Source organism: Falco biarmicus, chromosome 20 (assembly GCF_023638135.1).
Source record: "Falco biarmicus isolate bFalBia1 chromosome 20, bFalBia1.pri, whole genome shotgun sequence".
NCBI classification, from domain to species: domain Eukaryota; kingdom Metazoa; phylum Chordata; class Aves; order Falconiformes; family Falconidae; genus Falco; species Falco biarmicus.
In genome coordinates, this window is record NC_079307.1 from 2,423,258 (window position 1) to 2,446,238 (window position 22,981).

At 51.1% G+C, this 22,981-nt stretch overlaps 1 protein-coding gene across 2 annotated transcripts in view; it reads right to left on the bottom strand.

Annotated features, from left to right (window-relative positions):
- LOC130141742 (opioid-binding protein/cell adhesion molecule homolog) overlaps nucleotides 1-22,981 on the bottom strand; it is a 305,372-nt gene that overhangs the window by 112,095 nt on the left and 170,296 nt on the right. The gene's annotated exons all lie outside the window — the stretch shown is intronic.

Here is a 22,981-nt window from a genome sequence, read left to right on the forward strand (position 1 = left end):
GTGTCCTGCCACCACGGGCTTGTCCCACGGGATTGTGTAGGCTGGAAGGGAGCTCCAGAGTATCTCCCTGCCCTGGCCCTGCTGTCCCCGCTCCCTGACACAGAGATCGTTGCAGTCGAAAGCCCAAAGGCTTTCCACCCCACCACTCACAACAGGACAGCACCTGACATCAACAACAGCTTTCCTGCTTTGGAGGCACCCAGAGACCACCATTTACCTCCTCCAAGAGCAACTGAGGGCATCAAGACCTCAGTGACCATCCAGACACATCTGTGCCTGTGCCTACAAAAGAAAATCAGCCTCACGCTGCCATCTCCCTGCAGTGTGCTGTACATTCCTCCTACCCAAGCCAAACCAGGCTGGACCTCGGTTGGGTGCCTTCCTCCAAAGGGCATCTGCCTCTTCTACAGAATATATCCTGGGCAGCTCTGCCCCTTCCAGGGACCAGTGGAGGAGCATCCTGACCAGCGAAAGTTTTACTATTTTGGAGCCCCAAGCTCATCCAGAGACCCAAACACATCTGCTAAAGCTAATAAAGAGGTTTTGCAAGGGTTTTCCAGTGATCCCAAGCCCAATTAGCAACATAGCAGGTCCTTTGGATATGGCAGTGGCACACAGCGACCCTGAAAACACTGCTAGCCACCGGCTAGCACTGCAGGGATGCGTGCTGGCTCCAGGCACCGGCTATGGCTGCAGGCACCAGAGGGATGCTCACTGCAGTTTGGATAAATAGGACAGGCTAGGAGCAGAGGGAAGCACGGAGAAAAGCAGGGCTGAGTTTTCCGTCAGAAAGAAAGCCTTTCAGCTGCTGAAAAGTTGGCTTAACCCTGAACATGCAAGGCTGGCTGCTTCAATGCCAGGCATCCTTCGGGGGGAAGGATGGAGAGGAAGGACACCCCCATCTCCTTCCCAATCTGTTCCCATCCTGGCACAGAGGAACTGTGTCTGCTGGCAGGGAGGGAGCAGCAGCAGAAAGGAGTCAGCATAAACCCGTTGCAGCTCCCCACCAGTGAGACAGCCTGGCCCCAGGTGCTGCTGAGCCTCGTCCAGCAGCAGGGTGAGCTACAGGGGGGTGGATGTTGCAGGGACCAGAAGCTCTGCCGGGGAAGATTGTGTTTACCCCTTGGGATAGGAAGCTGTAGACGTAGAGTGTACGTAGCAGAAAGCCTGCCAGAGCCAGTGCAATTCAGGAAAAGGGAGATTTAAAGGGGGGAAAAAAAAGGCTGTCTGCCTCAGAAAGCCTCTGAGGAGGCTGGGGAGACATAGCTACACGAACAGATGTAAAGGCATAGACAGATAGACAGATAGCTAAACTGGCTGCAACAGACAGCTGGGCACAGGTAAGCTTATATGGGGCATCGGGGAGGGGAAAGAGAGGGCTGGAAAGCAAATGTTACACATATTTACGTAACAGAAACCTGCCTAACTGGGTAGGGACCCAACAGCCAGGAACAGCTATGCAGGAGACTGCCGGAGATACGTCTGCACAGAATCACACAAAGAATGGTCATGGTTGGAAGGGACCTCTGGAGATCATCTCGTCTCAACTGCGCTCATCCCCAAGGATGCTTTGGGCATCTGACAGAGGGTACAGGCAGCCAGAGCAGCCTCTCCTGTCCCCATCTTCTGGACCACCCCAGCACAAATATCTCCCGGTCCCATTGCCCTGGTTTACTACCTCCTGAGGGAGCACACTGCCATCAAACAAAGGCAGCAAGCCAGGATATGGGGGAGAAAAGGGCAAGGGAAAAAGAACTCAAAAGCCAAGAGGCTACAAAATCTGGATGCAAACACGAAGTCAGCAGACAAAAGCAGAGCTGCTTTCATACCCAGACAGTTTGCAGACCTGAGATTGTATGGGGTAGTCATGCAGGTGGCTTCAGTTCAGGTCCGTGTCTAAAAATATCGTCTAGCTGAGAGGGACACAGAGGCTGGCACAGGCCCTGGGGGCATCAGGCATATGGCAGTGGCGGATGCTGCTCCTCATGGTGACGTTAACAAGCCCTGACCTTCTCTCATCATCCCAGAGGCTCAGAAAGAAACTGAGACTGCAAGGACGAGTCCCTCCACCTCCCCGTCTCTCGCCTCCTAGCCGATTGTCAATCTCAGCTTTTATTAGTGGTGCAGTTTGGCCTCCATCTCCCTCAGAGATTTCTCCCTCGTTGCTCTAATCAGGAGCTTGCAAATGTCAAGAGAACAGGCCTGGAAGTAATTAGTGAGGGACCAGAGCCCGGGGGCCACAGAGCAGCTCAGAGGCAGCGCTGCTCCTGCTCCGGCAACATGCTGGGGAGCAGCCTGCAGCCACCAGGACCTACGGACAGCCAGCCTGGATTTGATTCTCCAGCCTCCCTGCCACTCCCAGATTATTCTCCCCATCTCATCATGCTGAGATGCCCTCTGTGCAGCAGGAGTTGAACCCAGCTCCCTTGAGATTAGTGGTGAGAGATGGGGAGACTGCAGCACCACCGGGACCTGATGCACTTGGCCAGCAAGTCACCTCCCCACTCATGAGCATCCTTTGGGACACTGCCGGTTCCAGAAGAGCCCCAAAGAGTATTTCTAACTCCTTTTCAACAAGACACGGATATTCATAAGCTATGGCCTTCCCACAAGCACCCTGACTGGGTAGGGGAGCGCTATCAAGCATGGACACAGCTGTACCAGCGACGTGCACTTCACAGAATCACAGAACGGTTTGGGATGGAAGGGACCTTAAAGGTCACCTAGTTCCAACCCCCCTGCCATCAGCAGGGACACCTTCCACTAAAGCAGGTTGCCCAAAGCCACGTTCAACCTGGCCTTGAACACGGCCAAGAGTGGGGCATCCACTTCACCCCACAACAGCAGCTTCTCCCATGAAGGGCCCACCAAACCACCGTGTCCTTCTCAAAGGGGAAAAGCACAGTCCTCAGCAGGCAAAGAAAACTAAATCTTAAAGGAAAGATACAACTTGCTTTTCTTCTTTTCTTTTTCCAAGATGCACTTTGGTGTCTCTACGCCATTCAGCCTTGTTTGCAACTGAAGGAGTTAATGCTTCACCCAGAAAGCAACAACCCAGCAGAGCTGTAGGGGAGAGCAGTCCTTGGAGGAGCTGGGCTTGTTTAATCAAAGAGCTAATCCTTGCTCCCAGGGATTTGCCCTCCAGCACTAGTGGAAGTGGAAGTTCTCCAGATCTCCCTCTGGAAACCCCAGAGAAGCTTTTTCAAAGACAACAGCTCCTTTCCAGTCCCCGGCTTCCAGACAGCTTTCTGAAAACAGGGCTCTTTTAAGGCACCTCTCTCCTGGGGCATGTGAAATTTCTAATCCTGAACATCTTGGCCACGCGATCTGGCCAAGATATATGTAACACCTCCATGGTGAATAGAGAGCGCTGTGTCTTGTTGGTATCCTGCTACATACAGATGGCGTCTGGGCTTGTGGCTATAAGATTTTTAACTAATATCTTTCTGCACTATTATCCCCTCCTCCCTTCTCTCCCACCTCCTCTTTCTCTCCCTCCTTCTCTCCATCTGTCCCTACCCCCTCTCTTCTCCACCTTTTCTCTTGCACACTTGCAGCTGCTAATTTTTACCCAGCATATTTGGCAATCCATCCCGACACCTTCCCCCACGCCCCGCCACCCTGCTTCTTGCTTTTCCCATTTGCTGCCGAATATTCTCATTTCTTCACCCGAAAAAGAGAGCATGCATGGAGAGCACTGTGCATGGGCAGGAGCAGCACGCACACCCCATGCAAAGTGGCACAGCAGGGAGAATCACATCTCACAGTCCCAGGATAAAGCTGAGCATCTATCTGCCTGTGTGGGGGAGGGGGGGTATGGCAAAGCATCACCCCCTTCGCGGGATGTAAACCTTAGGAAAGCCATTCACAGCTGCACTGACCGCTGCCTGGCCGATGGCACGCATGCAGCTCTCCCCCTCTGTCATCCCTGCCTCTCTGGCAGAATTTATTTATCCCCACTTAATTTTTCCAGTTGTTTTATCTTGTTTTATCTTCACACTAAATCAGGCTCCCTCTGCAAACCGAACTTTTATTTTCCGTGCTGTTACATTTAATGCATTTTATCGCATGAATTTAGCTAAAAAAAAAAAAAACCCTGCTGAGGTAATTGTGAAAAAAATGCAGCCTATTCTTCAAATTGATCGCAGTGCTTGAGCTCGCCTGGGCAGAAAATGCAAACTCAAGACTCCAGCTCCTCGCTAACACCCAACTGCTGGACTGGTTTAGCAGTCAACGCCCAGGTAGCCCTTCCAACACCATCCCTGTGCCCTAAATGCATGAACAAATCTTCCCTTCTTCCATAAAATCCTTCCAAGAAGATGGAAACCCAGCCTGGAGTCACGCCGACAGCATGGCGAGGCAGGTCGTGCTTCAGGAGGACCTGCAACACCCACCCAGCTGCACGGCCATGGCTGCGGATTTTACCGGGATTACTTTACACTTAATGCTCAGCGTGCAGCTAAAATCCTCCACTGAACCAGAGACATATGGCACGCTTAAACTGCGTGTAAACCTGACAACTGAATTTCAAAAAGGAGGCAGCTCTGAAGACACCCACCTTGCAGAGTTAAAAGCAGCCTCCCTCATTACACCAAATATTAAAGCAAAAATATCAACTCTGCAAACACCCTGCGCTGCTCAAGGAAACCTTGAAGGGGCTGGGACACTCGGGAACAGCAGAACCATGCGGAGCCGTCACAACATCGCCCAAAAAGCTTGAAAGGCAAGGATTTCATTTTCCAGCAGCATTTCTGACAAAGATCCAGGAATTTAATTTTTTATATATATATATATTATTTTTTTTTAACTAAGGAAAGCAAAATGTTAAGATTTTCTTTGCGTTGCCAAGATTTTTGTGTTGCCATTCCTGTTGGTATTTAGTGCATTTGGGCAAGTTTTCAAATCCCATGCTATCCTTCCCTTAAAACCTGACTCTCCAGGGAAAGGGTGTGGGGTGGGGGTGGGGGCATTACAGACATGTGACATTTTGCTTCATTGCCAAAACACTTCCATATCAAAACACACCAAAGTTCAGCCTAAAAAAAAAAAAAAAAAAAAAAAAAATTGCCAGCCAACTGCCAAACAGCACACACAAAAAAACCAAAAAACCAAAAAAAAACCAAACAAAAAAAAACCAACCCCAGTGCATTACATAGTCCCTGCTGGCATTTGCCAAAGAGATGCTTCCAGGAGCCCATTCCCAAGTTTCCCACGTCCCTGGGAAGCAGAGGGAAAAATCTGGAGGGGACTTACAGCTTGCACTGATCCATAGGGCCAAGCGAGGGGGGCTTGAAGGCACCTGCAAGCGCATCCCACTCAGGCAAATTTATTCAGGGGTGGGAAGAGGATGTAGGTAGTCGCTGCCTGCCCCTGAATTATAGGGTGCAGGCAATTTGCAGCACCTGGGAGGCTCCAGCCCCACAGAACCTGAGGGAAGAGGGAGAGAGGCAGCCAGCCTCCACCCCTGCATGGCTTTGCCCCTGGGCAGGATGAGGCCAAACCCCCCTGGGACAGTGAGCAGCAATTAAAAGCCCACCTGCTTCACTATCACCCCCAAGGACATGGGTTGCTCAGGGGAACCCGAGGGTGTTACGGGTACCTGGGCGCGCTGCAGCTTGAGGGCTGCTGGGGACAGCCACCGTGCATGGGGACGGAGCTGTAGGGTGGGTGACAGAGCCCATTCCCCCCGCCCCCCCAGACAAGGGCAGGGTGGGCAAGGTTTGAGGTTGCAAAATGTCCCTTCTTGCTCTGAACCCTCTGAGCTGCAGGGGACGGGGGAACTGCTCCATCCACCCAAGGCCCAAAGCCCTGTTGAGGGGGAAGGGAGGGAAAGCAGGTTACCAACAGAGAGGCAGGCCGGGCATGGCCGAGCACGGGGCAGGGCGATGGCCCCGCTTCCCCCCACTGCCACCTCTAAGGGCATCCCTCCAGCCCCAAGGTGAGCATAGGAGATGGGAGGTGATGTTGGGGTGCTGCTGTTGAAGAGCGGGTGCTGATGGAGCCACGGTGCAGCACGGTGCATGTACCCCATCTTCCCAGCCCCAGAGACTGGGGGGGAGCCCAAAAAACCGACATAGCTTTTCTGCAGAGGGAGGGACACAGCCCTCTTGCCCAGGGCAGAGCAGGAGCACAAGTATCACATACACTCACCTCTGCAAAATCATCTACCAGCCTAGAGAAAGCCAAGGGCCATACACACACTTGGGTGCCCACCATGCATGAGCATCTCGGGTTCATCCCAAACCCTACGAACGAGCCTGACTCGGTGATGGGAGGAGGTCTGAGTTTAGCAAAAGCCACAGCAAACGTTCCAGTGCCGCAAGCTGAACCTGAACCACAAAGACAGAGGCAAGAGAGAAGCAACCAGGAAGAGGCCATGCACAGGCTGGTGGTCTCCAGCTGAGGCACCCCAAGGTCCAAGGGGCCAGGAGCGTGGACAGACCTGAAGGTATCTCTGAGATGGAGGAGTTCCAGAAAGATGTGCAGATGGGAGGGAGCTCTGACAGCAAAGGGGCCAGGCTGGCTTTGATGTAGTTTCTCTATCATCAGTACCATGTTTACGTCCCACCTAATGACTTCTCACTGGGACAAGGTTTGGAGGCACAACCACATTCCCAAATCAGTCCAGGAACAGGAGAAACACCAAAAAAGGGGGATTTTGACCACAGATGGCTTGGCATTGCTGAGTCTGGGCATGCAACGTGCACTTGAGTCTTACAAGCCATTACAGACTAGAAATGGAAAAGAGGAGCTGGGATTTACTCCTGCACCTACCACAGTCTCACCCTGACTGCAGGCAAGGCAGCGAGCCTCTCGAGCCCCGCAGCTTCACCCACCTGCCAAGTGGAGCAGGAACATTTCTTCCCTCTCCTGGGAGCATTACAAGCCTCATTTCATAGACGCTTGCAAAGTGTTTTGTGAGCTCTTAACTGAACCAGTAAAAGGCCAAATAAATAGATATCACATCGCTCTGTCTATCCTGTTTCTAAACGCGAAGCCACTGCCTGGCCTCCAGGCTTATTTACGAAATACAGAGACCTCGAAATGATCAGAGCGCAGTTGTGCAACCTACGCTAGATGCTGGAAGAAGGAAACACCATGCTCTTGGCTGTCCTGGGAGGCTCAGTAACAGTGGCCCCAGCACACATTTAGAAGGTGAAAGAAAGGAAAATCGTATCACGCTATTATCCTCAGTGTGTACTGGCATCTTTCACACCTGGGTGACACAAGAGCCTGCCACGGAGCTGGCTGGGCTGACACAGCCTACTCCCCTGCTCAGCGGCACGAGGACCACACATCCCCCAGCCAACCCAGCCCCGTGCAATGCAGACGTAACCGACTGCAGATCCTGGTGCCCTGCAGGTTTGCCAGCCAGGACCAAGGCTCAGACCTGCCTTGGTATCAGCAAAATGGCCAGGATAGTAAAATTCAAAGATAAAGAGGGAGGGAGGAAGAGAAAACTACGCCTAGCTACATCGAGATGAATGGGAGCTTGAAAAGCTGTATTCCCCTGCAAGCAAGGCTCGTGCCCTGCAGCATGAGAGCTGAAGCACTGCGCTTTGAGCTCTACCTGCCCACCATGTACTCCTCATCCTCACCAATATGGTCCTCTGCTGTCAAGCAAGAGGGTCCTCAATGGCCCCGTGGTTTTCACCACGCAGCAACGCACCCCTTGCCCTGTCTACCACCACCCTGGGCAAGCCCAGAAGCCTGCCTCTGCCTCCACACGCTCATTTTCACACCTACAGACACACTCGCTCTCCCAAGGCAAGCAGCCACCACGCAGGAGCCTTCAGGAGCATCTCGCTGATGGGGCAGCTGGCTTGGGAGCTCTCAGCTCCTGCCTGCTGGAGGAGGCAGAGGCCGGAGGACTGGGAGCAGGGGAGGGTCTTTGCAGAACTGGGGAGAAAAACACCCCTGTTCCCCATCCTTGCCCCTGCACGCTCAGCACCGTGCTGCTGCTGGGCAGGTTTGGCAGTCATGTTAAGCAGGGAAAGGTCTAAACACTTATTCTCAGCCTGTCTGAACTACTCAGGCTTCACGGGCTGCAAGTCCCAGGAGAAATAAAAATTCTCAGTATTTTCAGTCTTTCCCCTCTGTGGCCAGTGCAGATGGGGTTTTTTTCACCTTTGAAATTCTTGCTTCTAAGGGCTGAAGGGAGGGGAAAAAACCCCATTAGGTGAGGGAAGGATCGGGTTCCTGCAGGCTTGGGAAAACTTCCCTGGCAGTTTGATTTGAGCTGTGGGCAGACACCAGTGCAGGTCCCCCGCTATCCGAACCAGCAGATCTGCTCCGTGCTGATTTATTCCCAGTGGTATTGGGCACAATGAGATAAATATGCAAGTTGCAAAGCCAGGGTGCAGATGTGAACATCTCCATCTTCCTAGGTCAGTTTTAATTCATCTTTTAGAGTCAGCCTGGTCTGAGCCATTCACTTCTGACTCCAACCCAATTCTCTTCAAAGCCCAGCTCTGTCTGGATTCTGGGATTAAAATCGAGGTTTGCAGCAAACAAAACTAAGCATGCTTTATGAGGAAGAGTAACCTTGGGGGAGGGTTTGACTGCAGTTTCAAAGGCTGAGCAAGGCTTCTGTACACAGCACTGCCTCAGTTCTGCTTGCTGTCAGCAAACCCTGCTATCTCCAGGTTGCTGACAACCCGACAATCTCCGATACCGCAGTAAGGAAACAACCTGCAAGCTGCAAAGCCCGTTACCCATTTTGCAGAGAGAATAACGAGGCAGGAAAAGACAAAGGAACCCAAGTACCTTTGGAGAAAGGAGAGAGCTGCCCAAGGCCACCTTGGAAGCCCAGGGGCCCTCCAAAGCATAGCTCCATGCAACATTCCCCATGGACACATGGCTCTGGAGTAAGCTAAGCTGCTACCAGGAGCTGGTAACTCCACCAACAAATAGCCCTGAGGCTCCTTCTGCCATATTCAGGCCCACCAGTTCAAACAAGGAGACACCACTGCAAAACCACAACTGTTCCCAAAACAGGTTCCAAAATGATCTTCTCAAGCTGCAGAAGGTCGGTGCAAGACACCAGGGTCACCCTGCCCAAGGTTATTCATCCCCAGGTACGAGCATCAGGCAGCACAACGAGCCAGAGAGCTCCATCACTTGCCCGCCCAGCCTGCATCTCCTCATGTACCTTGTTATTAAAGCCAGCATTTGTCATGTTAAGCAGCTGTTCTAACATAAAGCAAAACTGTCAAGAAAAATACGAGTGTTGCAGATGGGCAGCATTTTCTTCCTAACTGCTTGATTATTTTTTTTGATTTTTTTTTTCCCTTCCCATCTCCTTCACCCTTTAAGACTAGCCCTCCTATCGCGGCTGGCTCTGCGAGCCACCATCCTGATAAGCAGCCGCTTGCTCACTTCTTCTGGACCTCGCAGCCTCTCCTATTCATTGTTGTTTCTCTGTTGCTACAAATTGGCACTTCTAAAGAGATTTCCAGGCCAAGTATTAACCCCCTCCGGAGCCCAGCCACATAAACACACACGTTATTTGTCAAACGAGAGGAAGGCAGTCAAGCTGTAGGGAAATTTAAGTGACTTGTCTGAAACAGCACCAAGGAGCGAAGGCGGAGGAGCCAAGACAGACGTCCCTAAATGCCACAGGACTTTCTCTCTTCCTTCCAGCTCCATTTGCAGACGAAACCCTGAAATCCTCCGTCTGCCCGATAAATCAGCAAACGCAAGCTCCCTTTCAGAGCCAGAAATAGGACCCAGGAGTCCTGACATCACACCGCCATACTTAAGCGCAAAACAAGGTTTCCTCTCGTTGCAAATTCCAGTCCAAACTCCTTTAAGAAAAAGTTTTATAGAGGTTTTATTTATTGTCAACTCCTGGATGATAAAATGAGGCCGCTACAAGTCCTATTTATTTCCCACCCTCGCAGGAATCGGAGGGGCTGAGATGTGAAACAAATGAAGGGCTCCAGCGCTGACCCTGGGCTCGTGCTGGTTTGCAGACCGCTGGGTGATTATTTTGTAATAGCTGATAGCATCTGTGATTTAATGCAGCTGTTAGAAATTAGCAAGGACTCCATCGAAAGCGTCCCAGTCACTCACGATAACAGGCTAATAAATCATTCCCCCAGTGCTCCGTGGCATTTATGGTTCTATTTTAGAGATGCAAAGCATAGATCCGGCTGCTCTACTGGATTTATTTTTATTTATACTTTTAATAATGCAATTAAATAAATAAATTTAGGATGTTGTGACTGTTGCCAAAAACAGCACCGATGAGAACTTCCCCTGCACGACTTCCCTTCGTTGTTTTCTCCACACTAGCCAATTAAACGGAAAACAAATGGCTCCAAGGCTCCACCAAGATATTGTTTCCAACGCACAGTGTGAAAAACTCACGCAGCTGAAATCCAGGGGAGGCAGGAAGGGAAGACGGGGAAAGCTGGGGTGGCTTTCCCTCTCCTGTCCATCCACAGTTCCTCCCTTCACACCACAGCCCTGAGGATCTGGATGCTGTGCGTCACGGAGGCATATGCAAACGCACTCACAGTTGCCCAGTCCTCAATTAGTCACCAAACCCAGCTTTATTAATTTCTTAAGGGGCAATGCTCTGGGGCATTCCCTATGTTCCTGAAAAGAGTAGAAAAGGAGCAACTTCCCCTGTATCTACCTACTGTGGCTGCAATCCGCGTGCTTAAAAACCTCCCCTGAAATCAGATGGCTGATGCCAGAGCAGGAGGGTGTCTCACGAGGCTGGCTGACCACCCTGGCATGTCTTTCTCCACCGAACCACATCACGACGGAGCACACGCTACTCTGTCCGAGTCCCTCCAAATAAAACCAAGGGAATTACATTTGCTCCCTTGGATGGTGTGCCTGGTCCAGACATCCTACTTTGGAGAAACGGCTGAGGGAGCTCATCATGCAGAGACAGACGTGAGATCCAAAACCTTCCTTCTCCCTTTCTCGTGCCTTGCAGCGTGAGAGAAGCACCTCGCTTTGCAGTGTCCCAAACGGCTCCACCACCCTCACAGGAGATGCACCGAGGAGCAACGCACCCCTCATTCTGTCCACCGTCACCCCGGTGAGCCCAGGAGCCTGTCTCTGCCTTGACACACTCATTTTTGCACCTACACACGCACCCGCTCTCCTGAGACAAGCAGCCACCACCCAGAAGCCTTCAAAACATCTCACGGATGGGGCAGCTCTCCGCTCCTGCCTGCTGGAAGAGGCAGAGATGCCAGGAGGAGAAGGAAAGCAAACAGGGTCTTTGCAGAACTGGGGAGGCAAACACACCCGCATCCCCATCCTTGTGCCAGGGAGAGGTCACCATGCATCTCGCCTGCTTTTGCCCCTAAATGAACCCCCACAGCCGGCGTGTCCTGGAATGGGATGCACCGCAGGTTGACAGCTGCGGGGTCACAGTTTATTTCAAAGAGATTTTCTGCAAGGGTTCCCCAGGCTCGCCTTGCACACTGCCGGGGAGAAACCAGGCACACCCAGCTCAGCTGCTTCAAGGATACAGAGGCAAAGACCAGGAGCAAAATTAGGCCTGGAGTTGTCTTAATTCATGCCCAAGGGAGGTTCACGTTGGGTTCTTCTTCTTTTAAAAATCATCTTAAAATGAGCCTTGTCCTGTAATCTCTCACATGGTCAGTTTGCATTCTTGCAGGGAGCCTGACTAACACACAGACATCCTTGGATGCCTTTCAAGGTCCACTTCACCTCTGGAGGGTTTCCATCACTTGGAGAAGTGACCCATCCTGAGTTTGGTGCGAGCCCACCTGCACCCTGCATCAAGGTGGGGAGCAAGCACTCCAGCGTCTCACCTCAGCATTACCAACCTCCTTGCTCTCCTGCGTTCCAACCCACCCAAATCAAATAACAATTTTAAAAAGACTGTTACTTCTCCTTTATCTAAGAATATTTTCAGTTAATAAGGAGAAGGATCCCATTTATTTTTCAGCCGTGCGCTAAACTCTGGTGTTAGTGAGTTTAGAGTGAGCCAACACCCAATAAAATCTGTTACAGATTTCACTGGAGCCGAATCAGATCTCTGCTGTGTCCATTTAAAATGCCCTAAGCATTTTCATCAGCTCCTTACTTTTAAGTAGAGACACAGTCAGAAAAATTAATCTGCATACACAGCCCCAGAGATTTCATATTTCTTCTCCTGTGGTGACAGTTCCCGACCAGATCTGCTTAGTTTACAAGTTGGGAGATAGGGTTGCTTCCCCGCTCCGTCAATTAAAACCTCCAGCCCTGCAGATTCCCCTGGAATGGAAATACTTGCTCCCCCTCACCAGCTCTGCCACCTCGGTGCAGGATATACAGCCCTGGTCATGGCTCCTGAGACATGGGTGGGTGGGCGAGGGAAACCCCTCCGGCTCCCGACCCGGAGCTGAGCAACAACTCACTGGAGAGGAGACGAAGCGTTGGGTACTCTCGCCCCCCGCACGCGAGATGGAAGCAGGGTCGACATGAAGATCTCCAGCAATAAGATGCTGAGGACGGAGGTCTTTGGAGATCACATGTAAAGCACCAGCAGAAAGCCACCATGTCTAGCTCTGAGGTTTTCTTTTAATTACAGAAACTGACTTTTTGCAATTACCGCTTAATATAATGGAATCTCTCATTAAAGCAACGGGTTCAACCGCTCTGATCTGTTCCCATTTAAATAAAGATGGATGGAGAAGGCTCTGAGAATTAGCACCACCCACCAGACCGGCATCTCTAACTCGGGAGCTCCGAGCAGGATCAGATCAGCCAGGAGTGAGCTGTTACCGGTGTGTTCGCAGCTCCCCGGTGCCCCAAGCAGGGAGATGCTGGGTGTGCCGAGGAGGAGAGGGCAGAGAGCACACAGCTTGGGACCTCAGCAGGTCTCTGAGCGTGTTTTCATTGCTCCCCCAGTGGGTTTTTTAGGTGCATGGATCTCCCACGGATGGAGGAGTTGCAAGTCCAACAGCCCGCTTGGGCCCTTCCCTGCCCTTCCTGGTGCTGCCAGCAGCCTGCTGCCATCCTCCACCATCCTCAGACTAAAGCATGGTCCCCAGTTTGACACCGAACCTCTGCAGATGTCCCTCCTACCCAGCAAAGAAGTGCCTTGATGACTGCAAAACCCCATTAATGCCTTCCTAAAAGAATTGAGGCTAGCCAGGTATTCCCTTGGGTACAGCCAGGCCTAATCCTGCTCCAAGATCCAAAGCGAAAGTCCCACTGCCCTCTGTAGAAGCCACTTGGTACCAATTATTCCTTTCCTTCCCCCAAATCCTCCTCTTAGCATGCAAGAAACTGAAAAAGCCTTGATCTTTAAAGAAAGCAGAGGGCTTCAGTAAGCACTTTTAACAATATTCTAATACTAAAAATTCTAATTAATTTTTTGCATGTTTAAATACATTTGTCATGTATTTTCATTAACACCATTCTGTGCCATCTTTAATTTGATAATCTCCTCGCCCTCTGCAAATAACCTCCTCCAAATTCTCCAGCATACCTGGCATGCGGAGAGCTGAGCAACTCTCCCAAGGCCACCGGGCACATCGGTGGCAGTGGTCCACAGTCCTCTGCTGGGATCAGTGTGAGAGGGAATGGGAAACGCAACGGAGAGAGCAAACTGGAAACAGATCTTCGTGGCAGACCCAGGAACCCACATTACACCAAGCCTCTGGCAAGTGGAGATGTGGGAATGTTTTTTCTTGCTAGGACCGCTACAAAGCAGGTGAAGGAGCAAGAGGACAACAGGCATCAGAGGCAGTTCTCAGGGAACATCTTATTTTCAAGACCATTGGCACATTAAAGGAAAGCCACTCAACTTTCCAATGCCTTAAGGACAGCTCCTCTCCCTAATGTGGAAGATAAGAGTGGGGAAACAAGAAGTGACCCCAAATATGCCTCGATCCATTCTGACTTCTATGATCCCATCTTTAGGGAGAGCAAAAACCCTCTCTCTGAAGACTAATTTGAGCCACTGCCTGATCACTGCCTGGAGCAGGCTGGTATTTAGTAGCCGCACAGAGCTCTTCTGCAGTTTTTTTTTATTTATTAATATTATTATTATTATTTTTAACCATGGAATCATTTTATTAATATTAATAAACCTGCATAAAGTGCTAATTTCCTCCATCATTCCCCTAATTACCTCTATTGAATTGTGAGGATCATCTGCATGAATAATGACTCCCCGTGCATTTGCTTCGCTGTTCCACCTCTGTTCAGCAAAGAAATCAGGAAGAGCTGGATCCCGCACCCGCAGACAGGAGGGAAGGGTCTTTCAAACCACCACCAGATACCTCCTGCATCGGCAGCGGTAAGTAACGGACTCTGCCCCAGCCTCAAAAACCTGGCAGGGATCACTGGATTCATTTTACATGAACACAAGGGATGGGACAGGTCTGCTAAGGGGAGGGCGACTGCTCTCGTGCTACTTCTCAGTACACAAAGCCTCCCTCTGCTTCCCTGGAGCTGCAACACCCTCACAAGCACTTTCAAATAAAGTCTGCATGGGCCACTTGTTGCACAGTGTCCAGCCCTCCCGGCCACCCCAGAGCCAACGGCGGTATGGCTACAGGTTCTGGCTGAGGTAGAATCTCCCCCTGGATTTTGGTCCCAAGAGCAAGGAGCCAGCAGCACCACCAAGGGACATCACCCATAGCTGCACACAGTGGCTGGGACAGAAGGTCCTAGACCGGGTTGGGGGGGGGGGTGTGCTATGCGGCAGTGACAGCTACTCCCAAAGCAGGGTGTGCAAGACAGTCTTCCCAGGAAAGACCAAGTACAGAGAAACCTTTTCTTTCTTTCTCTTTTTCTTGCTGATGCCAAGATGTTTTTCCTTCTTAAGTCATCTATAAAGTTCTGAAACCACACGCAGCATGGGAATGCTTTCCAGCTCTGGAATCACCCCAAGCGCTGGTGTTTAGCACAAAACCTAGGATGACTCGTCAACGTCACCTCCACGGCTCCTTCCTGGGAGCACCTGCTGCACTGGCTCCACAAGGTGAGCCAGGAGGAAAAGGGACACCAGCACATCTCTACAGGCTGGTCTCCAGCACAGCCTGGCAGGAACAGCTGCACAACACCCTCCGGCTTGCTAGGGGACCATAAGTCTTTAAAAGATGTATGATGTTCTTGGATGGGATCCATTTCCCTGCAGCTACCACACGCCAACAGGCTCGCACAAACGCAGAGGTCTGCCAGCACATGGCAGCCTGACGCTGAATCTCTGTGATGGACCCTCTGCAGGACCTGGCATCCTCTGCTACCAGCGCCGACTGCTGCAGGACATCTGGCCAGGGAGAAAATTCGAAGCACGAAGGGAGATCTCCATAACCATCACTGCTCCTATCATAGAAAAGCAGCTCTGACCAGCTGCTTGCTCAGGCAGAGGGGAAAGACGGGACATCTCTGACTCCCCCACCCCATTTTCCTTGCTGTGAGCTTCCTCAGCTTACTTGACAGCCAGACTGGCTGCCCTTTAACCACAGCCCTAAGCTGCAAGGTAGCCACGGGCTGCTTTTCTGCCTTCAGAAAGTCCTCTTCTGGTAAGGGGATCGGACACATTGGCACTTCCCTTTCTTGGCAGCAGCGTGGTGGGGAGAGGGAGGGGAGGTTAGCAAGGTTCTCACTTCGCAGGAGAGGCTGCCTGGATCATATTTGTATTCATTTTCATGAACTCCCCATAAAAGTCACTAATAGAACACAATCTGCTAATTAAATTTCACGCAGGAAGGCATTTTCACCTTAGATTAGCAGTGTCCTTGCACATTTTTTGCTACTAATGTACTAATAACATCTTATTTATCTTATAAATGAATTCCGTTAGACTTATCATTAAATTTGAGATATTAACGCACTCAAACGAACTCAACGTGGAGGGGGGAGAAAATCATTCCAAAGGGATGGAAACCACGAGCCCATTTTCCTTCCGTTTTACTGCTAGGAAAGGCAGGCAGCAGGCTGCCAGCTCAGGGGAGCGACGTCCTGCCTTTAACTGCCCCCACCAGCCCACAGATCTTGCTGCCAGGGATGTGCTACCCAAGCAAAGGGCACGCACGACTTCTGTAACCCCCGGTCTGCTTTGGGGGGAGGTCTATATTAAGTGGTTTCATACCACGGATCACACAGGAGAGGACAGGGGCGCATCTTGCCCCATCCTTGCTCATCCCAGCAGGGCCATACCCATAGACCCGCACCAAAACTCAGGGCTCCCACTTCCCACGGACTTGGGCTCCCCCCAGCCATGCCCCACCTGAGCGAGCAGACAGGCTGCTGAGACCAGCTGCTGCACCTGCTTCCCAAACCTGGGCCGGGATTTAAAATATTTGTCGAAAGGAGGGAGGAGGTGGGGGAGAGGCGGTCTTGATCATGAATCTTGGCAGGATGCAGCTGCTGTCTGTGCTTCCCCACGACTGGCTAGAAGATGGATAACGGAGAGGAGGCCAGGCTGTAATGTTTAAATCCCGATCTGCTTTCGCACGCTGCCGAGAACCCTCCCCTTCTAGAGCTGTCTTTTCTGACTAGACGTCCTCAAACCTCCCTTGCTCCCAGCTCCACGGGGGACACATCACCATCCTCCTGAACACCACACAAGGGCCTGATGCCAACCACCACCAACACAGCACACACCAGGCTGTGCCTTGAAGAAGGGGATATACGTCTTTGTAGCCAGCTTTTCATTCTGCTGAGGCTTTTCGTCCCAAATCAGGGCTTAGTCTTTAGGCAGGCTGGATCAAATCCTGCCCTGGCTGAGCAAAACAAGAGCAATGATCGTCTCCTCCTCGGACCCTTCGCGCATGGCCCTACGGTGCTTAATAGCCAACTTTGCAGAAGAAAACAACATCCAAGCGCCGCTATTCCGACAGCAGCATATTCTCTCCCTTTTTGAAGATCCAGGACTTTCCCACTCGTAATTGGATGAGGCAACATTGACATCCAGTGGCCGATTAGATTAATCGCAGCGGAGCTGGAGTGTTTTCTCTGGGGATGGAGCCAGCTTTCACCAAGGGCTGGCAGCGCAGGCTGAGCTGCAACAGGCAGGAAAGACACCAGCATCCCACCGCTGCATCTCCCTGCTAGGGCCACCACTACAAACCAGGAGAATATGCTTCAGGGCCGTGTTATTCCCACACCCTGCTCCGTGCTGGAAGGTACAATGGGCCTGCCAGCATAAATCAGCTCTGCTCCAACTGGAGATGCATTGATTTATGCCAGTTGGCCCCCTAATTTTGTGTCCTGAGTCTTTTGACAAGTCCAAATACTCTGCAGCGTACAAGCTGGCGCGCACAGGCTGCACGGGAGCTGCCTGGCTGTGTTTCACCCCCAGACACAGGCTCTGAGTCTGTTACAAACCCGATGGGTGCCAGCAACGGCTGCTTCTCCATCACTCCCTACCTACATGCACGTTTCTTGCAGGACACCCACTGCCCAGCGGCACCACTGCTTCCCAGGCAGGCCAGCCCCTAGATGCTTTTGCACAACGGATTTTTCCCAAGGGCCCACCAGCACCTGGTGTGACACTTCACAGAGATGGGGACACATTGCCCTACTGAACGTGGGTCCATCTTGCAAGGGACCGGCCACTCCTCAGGCATTTACACCATCACCTACTCCCACACGCAGCCAAGACCTCCCAGCTCAGCATCAGCTGCTCTCCCAAGCTCGACCTGCCCACCTGCTTGCAGCACATGGCTTCTGCCCATCATCACCCATTCCCACCAGCTCAGTCCTCTTTGAGCAGTGCAGCACCTTGGCACAGGGCTGGTTGTGGACAACTCGACTTCTTCTTGTTCCCAAAACGCGTTCCAGATGTGAGCTACAGCTGGACATCTGTGAGGGCCGGGGGAAATTCTGTATTCCCCGGCTTACAAGCAGCAGAACTGGGGCACCAGGAAAGGAGGAAGACTGTGGCGGATGGGAGAAGGCTGTAAATCCATGCTGTCAACGCCGTTTTGCCAACTACAGAACAATTTGCAAGCCTATAGGGGCAGTTAGATGTTTTTCCCTCCCCAGACAGCTGTAAAAAATGAGTCTCCTCCCTCCACACCCCCCACACCCCCCAAATCTGCTTTAAAGGTTCTCCAGTTTCTGCAGGGCTTTAATTTTATTTAAAAAAAAATACTAAGGCAGATTACATGCTACACAATTAAATATTGATTGGGAATTCTCCCCAAGTATGTTTCCCCTCCATCTCTCTGCCTCCGCCGGGAGATGTCAAGTTCTGTTTCCTAAGCTGTCCCCATCCAGTGATTACGTTCATTAGGACACCAGCCTTGTGGTTAAAAGTACTTTCTTTGCTGCTGTACGTTTAATTAGACAACTCTTTCCGAGAAATTATTTATAGCCAAGCTTGGGAGCTATCGTTAGTCCGAATGTAAATAAGATTCAAAAGGGAAATCCCAGGGCACCCCTGTGGCTGGTGAGCCGCTCACTTCAATCCATTAGCACTGGTCCCAGCGCCCCTGCTTAGTACAGGCTTCCAGGGGCTTTATAGCTGCAACTTGTGCTATTTAACAAAATAATAAAGCAAGCCAGGCTAGGCACGGGTTTCCGATTCAACCTTTGATGGACAAAGAATATTTTTCCTCCTGTCAGTGCAGGGACCTGGAAGACCCCCCAGCTTGCAGAAAGAATGGGGCACGGCTGCAGGAGGGCAGCAGATACAGCCTTTGCATTCAGCGGGGAAAATATCAACTTTAATTAGAGCAATATACGTCTTTGCAAAACCATCGGAGAACACCTGTGCAGGGTTATGCATTTGTTTGAAAAGGCCGGGATTGGAAATGAGCCTAGGAAGGACACCGACTGAGGCCAGCAGTCTCCAAACCCTTTGCAGTGAGCCTACAAGCTGCAGCATCATTGCTTCCAAAGGAAAAGCAAGCACACCGGTCTGATCCTCACCAAAACCACCAGGCCAGCTCAGAAACACAGCCACCACCTCCAGGTGAGGTGTTCACCCAAGCCCCAGTCCTCCTCCTCAGCCCCTTTGCAAGCAGCATGGTCCAAAAAACAAATAACACTGTTTTCAGCCCACATTGAGTACCAGGGTAGACAGGCACGCTCTTCCCACCACCCTGCAAGAGCTTTGCTGGGAGCATTTGCCAACCACCGCATCCGACGTGCAGCAACGGGGCGATCGAGGCTGGATGCTTCCCCCTCCTGCCAGCCCAGCACTCACAAACTGACTGCGCATCCTACGACGGATAATTCGTGGGGTTAATCTGCATTTTCACACCTTCAGCTGTCCTCCTGGTGTTTGAGGGAGAGGAAAAACGCACTCAAGCAGTGTTATTTAGCAGAACAGCGCTCAGCAGCTCGGAAATAGCTGCTCCACGCAGGGAGGAGTGGCAGCGAGGCCTCCCGTGTGAAGTGGCCGATAATGCCAGAAAACCAGTAAATCTCTAAAAAACCACAAAGAGCGAGGAACAGCAGGCTGGAGGTCACCGCACCAGCCATGCCTGCTGCAGGCATGGCACAAGCCGTTTTCATCCACACGCTGCACGGTTCTGCTGGGACCAGGAGGAAATGTAAAATTAAATGCCAAAAGCCCAACTGCCAGTTTTGATTTCGGCTGCCGCCACGCCGAGCTCCCCGGTGCTGCAAAGTCGCCTGCGCGAAGTGTCCCAGCCCCGCTGGTGACAATGCCAGCAAGCCTGCCATCACTGCTGCCAAGCCCAGGCAGAAGCCATCACCGTTCTGGAGGGTAATACCATGGGGAGGTCTATTATTTTAAACATATAATTGATTCTAATTCATCACTTATCGCACGGTGACAGATTTTTATATAGTTTATTATCTCAGTCGCAGCACGGGGCCCGGGGGGGGTGGCTCCTATTGTTCGGCAGTTCCTGCTCCTGCCTCATCTCTAGCTGCTCCCGTTATCTGTCTGATTAAGTTAGGGATTCTGGTATCTCAGGGTCCCCAGGTAACTGTCAGCGCTCATATCCTCCCCTGGCAGGATTAAAGCAGTCTTTATGCACCTCTCCTCCTTGACCCCCGTCTGTCACACGTGTTCTCCGTGCTTAGCTGACGATTTGGGGACCACAGAGATGGCCATCACCCTCCCCTGCTTCCCAGATACTCAGCAGCAATACCCAGGAAGTCCCTGAGGACCAGGGTACCATGCCACCAAGCCCTTTGGACCTTGCAGGATGCCAACCTGAACCCTGTTGCTTCCACCCTTCCCCTCCTGGCACCTCCGATGGGAAACTGTATAAGCAGCAAAAGAGGAAAGGTACCCAAAAAGTGCCCCAGTTTAGTGCAGGGATGCACAAACCCCACATCGCTTTCCACCCCCATCCCAAAGCAACTCAGGCAATGCGCAGGGGCTGGGCGCTGCTGCAGCTGGAGAGCCCCGCTCCTCCTCCCGTGTCCCCCCTCGCACTGCAGCCGTATGGGTTTGTAGCTAAAATGGGTCGATTTGGAGAATTTCCATTTCACAAGGTGCTTTAAACTTCTCCACGCTTTGTTTTTCTTCTGTTCCGGAATAAAAAATACAAAAGTGCCTGCACACTTTTTTCCGACAAGCTCAGCGACTCCAAAAATGCCAGAAACTAGAATTTTCCTTTGACGCTTTGAAGAGTCACTTTGCAATTTCAGTATTTCATTTCAGCATTTTAGATTATTTTGAATTATTTCTAAAACACTTCACAATGCTAAATGCAATGCTGAGCATCACACAGCACAGCTACAAAGATGTCATTATGTGACATAACATAATGATTGAAACATTTTACAATTTGATCCTATTTTAAAATCATTAAGGGCTGCTGCTTCTCTGTTCTGATTGAAACATCTTGGGGTTTTTTCCTAGATCAAAGCGTGTCTTGTTCCAAATGTAAGGGAGCAGTTTGACATTGTTCAAAAATGGCGTCAGGACCAGTTTTTACAACACAAACAGCGGAGACTTTCATCTCTGTGTCAAACTACTTCATTACAACAACAAACATGAGCCACTTTTATCTAAAAACTAGGATGTTTTAGTTGACTTTAAGTAGCAGCTGCCCTTAATTATTTTAAAAACAAAAGGAAACATTGCAAAGTTTAATCTGCTTCAATGCCGGTGAAGTCTCAGAGAAATATATGAATAATAAAAACAAACTGCCAAACACAGCCAAATTCAAGCAAAACTTGAAAACGGCGAAATTCTTTGTGATTTTTCTGCCAGGGAGACTGCCGCAAGGAGAGTCTCTGTTGCTGCACCGCACGGTGGGGATGCTGGCAGTGATGCCTGTGCGCTGTGAAGCCTTTATCAGCCATCGCCAGTCCAATGAGTAATTGAAGAGTAGATCTGGCATAAAATGCAACTGCCCTGACCCGAACAGCCGGTTCTTCCCTGGCAAGACCACCCAGGAGGCTGTGGAAGGGCTTTTTGCCTGGGGGGCAAACGAAAAGCTCGCTTCTGGCTTGGACCTGATGTCCCAGGCAAGGCCATCCCTGGTGGCCCCTCACTGCCAGGAAACACAGGCGAGGGATGCTCTGTACAGCCAGGAATGAGTAACATCACCTAGATAGACTTCTATTTGATAAAAAATATAATCAAAATCTGATTTAAGCCCAGCTGCGGTTAGGGTGACAGCTCTCTGAACCAGGCATCCTACCACTCTTCTATTTTCAGGGCAAAAGAACCACAGGAGGTATTGGGGTTTGCCTTGCTTTCTGGCTGGAGGGGACAGCCATCACGCCAGCACCGGAGAGGGGACACCAGTTGTGTAGGTTTGGGACCTTCACGGTTTTTTACACAGAAACTAGCACCAAGGGAGCTGAATTGGCTACCTCTTGAAACTGTAGGAAGTAAATCAACAGTGACAATAACTATGTAAGTGATTTAGACTAAACAAAATGATGTTTTCCAAACACAGATGCTTGCACCTACACATGGAGAGTGGATGCTGCAAGCTGCATCAGATGGTGTTGACTCAGATGGGATCAGTGAGACCAGAGAGGACCACTCCACAGCGGAGCAAGTTCAAAGCACTGCCCAACCGAATTAGTACTCATTAGCAGCACCAGCTTGGGGGAACATGACTTTTTCCCATCCTTTGAGCACCCACTGGCAACAGCAGGGTGCCGACCCCGTGGTGGCAGGTGACCAGCGGCACGCTGTGGGGCTCTCGGGGCTGCCCAGCACGATGCTGGCGTTCCGCCAAGCCCTGCATCCACGCCGCATCCTTGGAAACCCAAACTCTCTATTCTTACAAGTGCAGAAGAGGCCCTTGAGGTGCTACCAGCTGCTCCCTGAATATTCCTGAGGTGGGCTGGGACTGGGCCCTTGGTTGCAAAAAGGAAAGCACTCGTTTCCCCGTTTCCCCGCCAGCTATTGCCTTTGCTGCTGACATTTTACTCGGCGCATGATGAGCTTCCTCCCCCACTTCCCCTAGGAATGACACCGCTGTTATCTCCACTGCATCTAAAGCACACACAGACTCAGTTTAGGGACAGTTAATTTCCAATTCTTTCCAGATGGGTTGGAATAATATCCCCAGGTGGTAAATACATTATTAAGAAGGCAGTTTGGTGTGAAATTGGCTATTAAAATATAGATAAAGTTTAATATATTGAGCTCCTTGTCAGAAAAATCACTTTAGAGGGAGCTTATTATTTGTTTGATATTAAAAGAGTCACAGCTCTGCTCCAAGTGACAAATGGGGAGGGGGAGGAAATGCCACCAGTAATGAACAAAAGCTTTTTAACATTTAAATTTAGGTTTCCACTCCACGCCCCATGCTGCTCTGGGTACGCCCGCCCAGCGGATCCAGCGGATCCATCCGCTGTGCCTCCAATGCCAGCGGCCAGGAATGCCAGCATCCCGCGCCCACCCCAAACACTGCCACGCCGGAGGAACACACTTATTTCTTCCCCTTTGGGGAAGTGCAAAGCAAGCAGGCTCCCCTCCTTGCTCCACGTAGGAGCAGAAATAATTAAAAAAAGGAATAATTTGGAGGAAGACCCAACTTCATAACCTCCCCAGCAGTATTGCAAACCCCAAGGGGCACCACCTTGGGATGCTCTAGCAGCA